The 3,953-nt window shown below is 58.1% G+C and overlaps 1 non-coding gene across 1 annotated transcript; it reads right to left on the reverse strand.

The window, feature by feature from the left end:
• Positions 1 to 1,418: 1,418 nt before the first annotated feature.
• Positions 1,419 to 1,500, reverse strand: TRNAS-UGA. The gene has a single exon. It is a non-coding gene; the product is annotated as a tRNA-Ser (tRNA).
• Positions 1,501 to 3,953: the final 2,453 nt, after the last annotated feature.

Raw genomic sequence — 3,953 nt, forward strand, 5'->3', positions numbered from 1 at the left:
GGGCAGAAGCCCATTCTATGTTTTCCTACTGCAGAGCCCAAGCTCAGGGACTCACCTTGGGTGCAGACACTGCTGTGCTCCCAGAAAACAAGCCACCCCTGCACAAAGAGGGATGAAATGGTCTGCCAAAGCCCAGGATTGAACCAGGGACCTGTAAATCTTCAGTCTAACGCTCTCCCAACTGAGCTACTTTGGCAGCTGCATTGAAGTATTTTGGCCTGTTGCTTCTCTGTGTGGGATGTTTTTGTCAGCAGTTGCACACAAAAAGGACAGGAAAACGAACGGCTGCTCCACACCCCCACCGGAGGAACCCGGCGCCCTTAGCTGTGGGGAGTAAGAAGTGGCTGTTGGCTGACAGGGTCTGTCCCCGAGGAGCTGGAACAGCAGCTGCCGCCTCCCCCTCGGCTCCAGGCTGTGGGAAATGCTCATTGCCTGGCTGCATTGGCGGCTGCTGCTCCGTGCTCTGGAGAGCGTCTGTATTGCTCTGTCAACCCCCCGTCTTCACTGAGCCAGTCTGGTAAGGTCCCAAGTGCCCCCTCCGGCCTGGCAGCTGAGAGTCTGTGCAGACATCGGCCCCCCTGCCAGCCCCACAGGCAGCAGCAGCGCCAGCCCCCCAGCACCACAGGGGCACTCGATGCACTTCCTGTGGGGAAATGGCTCCTTGGCGTCCAGCTGCTAGAGTGAGAGCCAGGAGAGAGCAGTGTCTGGCTCACCGTGGGGGAGAGAAGAGACCTGGTGAGTGCGGATCTCCCTCAGCCTCCCCCGCAAGGCTGGTCACTTCTATTGTCACTGTGATAGTCAGTGCTTCCCATCAGGGCCACCCGCAACAACTCCTCCCCTTCCTTCCAAGGCCCTGCCCCCACTCCACCCCTTCCCCCAAGCTCCCACCCCTGTCCAATCTCTTCCCAGCCTGCACCTTCCTACCCCATTCCTCTCCCTCCCCCACCTCTTCCTCTCCCTGCTCCTCCCCCTCCCCGCCCAGCGCCTCCTGCACCCCACTGAACAGCTGATCTCTGGCAGGTGGGAGGCGCTGAAGGGGAAGAGGAGGAGCTTGTCAGCAAAGCCTGTAGTGGGGGGGGGGGAGCTGGCTGCCAGCGGGTGCTGAGCACCTATTTTTTCTCTGTTGGTTCTGCAGCCCCGTAGCTCCCATGGAGTTGCTGACTTGGCTCCTTTCACACTCTAGAGAGAGGAGCAGAACCAGGGCTATGGCTGATCTATGGGGCACCAGGTGAGTGGCAGAGGCTTCAGTTGCTGAGAGTTTGCCTGACCCCTCAGGGACACAGTGTGAGGGGGTGTCCCAGGGATCTCTATGAAAGGAGCAGAACAGGATTTACTTGGGGTGGGGAGAGAATTGAGAGTGTCTCAGGGGGTTGGACAGAGGTATTGCCCGGGTGAGGGACTGGCTAAAACTCCAGCCTCGCTGTGAGCAGGATTTGAACCTGCGCAGGGGAACCCTATTGGATTTCAACTCCAACGCCTTAACCACTCGGCCATCACAGCTGTGAGCACAAAACTGCCCCAATGCCAGAGAAACTGGTAAAGAATCACAATGTCCAGGCGTGAAGTCATCTGAACTACAGAATTCCCACCGCAAACCTGGCTCCCAAAGCACAGGGAGGATTGGGGGTTTGTTCTCTTTGCTTAGCCATGTGCAGTCACACAGAGAGTGCGTTTAAAAGTCTCCCCTCCCACAGAGCGGGAAGGGGAAATGATTCTCAACTTGAAGCTTGATGTGAATGAGGATGTCTGGACCACAGGGCCAGGGACTGGCTTTTGCTATAGAAACCAGTGGGAAACACATGGAGCCAGGCTAAGGAAAATGTTTCCTGGAGTCAGTAACTGGATTAGCAGCAGTGCAGAGAAATGTCTCACAAGAGGAGTCAGTGCATTGGTGGTTCGGTAGCAGAAGTCACAGCTACGGCGGAGGAGGTCTAGCTTTGGTTTCTGGCCAATAGAGGGGTGAGTTTTATTGTCTCAAAATTACAGTAGAAAAATTCAGCCCCAAACTGGGTGTGGTGGGGCTTTCTCTGGTTTGTTTTGTTTTTCTCTTTTGAAATGTCCTTGATCATTTTTCTGGAAAAACTATTTGGACAAGGCCAAAGAAGAGTTAGAACAATTACAAATCTCCATGGGAGTGAGGGGGTCTCTCAGCACGGGGGGAGGGTGGAGATTTTCATGGAGGGGAGTTGAGGAGATAAATGAGAGGCTTTTGCTCTAGCAGAGGGAGCAGCTTGGAAGGTTCATTTTTACACACACACACACATTACTTCCCTGCTGCTGCTGCCCCCAGCTCAAACCCCACTGTCACCCCCAGCATGTGACCTACAGCTTCCCACTGACAAAGCCCTTATCTATCAGAGACAAAATCCCCTCGTCTGCCCCTTCTCCCAGCTGAGCCCTCCCCCCGCCAGAGCCCAGGACAACCCTGACCTAGCCATGCCAGGGGGTCGGGCTTAATCCTCAAGGCCGAGCACAAAACCTTCAGCCGGGCACGTTTCGCTCCCTTCCCACCTCGGCCCAAGCAGCAAGGGAGAAACGGACGAGACACAACGGCTGGAAGACGCCTCCCTCCCACTTCTCTATAGCCTGCTGTGACGTTATTAATATGAACTGGGACCGTAGAGATCATTGTTGCCACCACTGTTATATATGTGCAGCAAACATTGTGCAAAGGTTGGCGTGTGAGGTGTCTAGGACAAGGTTATGATTTGCTGGTGATAATGACGCTGGCTGTGTGTGTGCACCATTTTTGTAGCTGAAGTTATGAACATGGGCTCTGTACTTGTATCTCAAATGTATTTGATTCCAAGTAGCCTCAGTGTCGTCAGCCCCCAACTCCTTCAGGAGCCCATAGCAAAGAGACCCCCCCCCCCACTGTCCTGGACTCCCTGGGAGGTGCCTCCCACCCCCCACCCAATGGAGCACCAAGGATTACAGTGGCAGCATCTAGTGTCAGTGGGGTTCAGTGGCTCAGGCCAGACACCTGAGCTGGAGACCTGCCCCCAGAGCACTGCTCGAGGGCCTGGGCCTGGGGTGTTCACAGCCCCCTCCTCACCCCTCCCTGAGCCCAGCCTGGCTCCTCACCTGGAACAAAGCAGAAGCGTCCGTCGGCCTCGCTGCTGTCTGAGTCCCAGGCGCTGCTGCTGTCCCATGGGGAGCGGGCCGAGCTGCTGGGGCTGGGAGAGGATCCTCCACCTCCTGCCCTGGGAAGGCTGGAAGGTCCCCACTGCCCGGGCAGGGCGATGCCTCCTGCTGGAAATGGGGGCTGGGCTCCTGGGGCCGCTGCTGCCCACACAACAAGCCCCAGAGCCACCCTGCCCGGTTCCGCTCCTGGGCTGGATCCTGCCTGCCCAGCCGCATCCTGGCCCAGCTCCATTTTGGCCTGGCCGGTGCATCTCCCACCTCGGCGCCTGCGCCGGGAGCAGGTTTCCTCTTCCAGAAGGCTGGGCACTTCCACCTCCTGGCCCGGCCGGGAGCTCCTTCCCTGCCAGTGAGGATGGAGGGGCCGCTCCGCTTCTGGGGAAGATGGCAGCTGCTTCCCTCAGGCTCTGGGGCCACTGGCAGAGCCTTCTTCCTGAACATCCTCAGGAGCCTGCATCCTGGAACCGAGCGGGGAGCGGGCGTGAGTCCGGGGTCAGGGCAGCCTCTCACTAACCAGCCTGTTTGGTCCCTCCCCATCCTGGCCCCAGCCAGAGCAGCTCCTCCTCCCCCCACAGGGGCGCAGGGAGTGCAGGCTACACACTGGCAGGAGTTCATTGCATGATCTGCTCCCCCTCAACGTTCCCCCTCCTCATCCCTGGGGCTGCAAGAACCGGGGAGTCTTGTCCTTTTCGAGCACTGGGGTCAGTCACAAAGACCATCGGTCACTTTGGGCAAGCAGCTCCCTCCTGCCAGCCCAGGCCACACTCACACGCCCCAACCCCCCACCCAGGCTAGAGAAGGAAGAGAACCCA

The sequence above is a fragment of the Mauremys mutica genome, unplaced genomic scaffold (assembly GCF_020497125.1).
Source record: "Mauremys mutica isolate MM-2020 ecotype Southern unplaced genomic scaffold, ASM2049712v1 001187F_np12_obj, whole genome shotgun sequence".
NCBI classification, from domain to species: Eukaryota; Metazoa; Chordata; order Testudines; family Geoemydidae; genus Mauremys; species Mauremys mutica.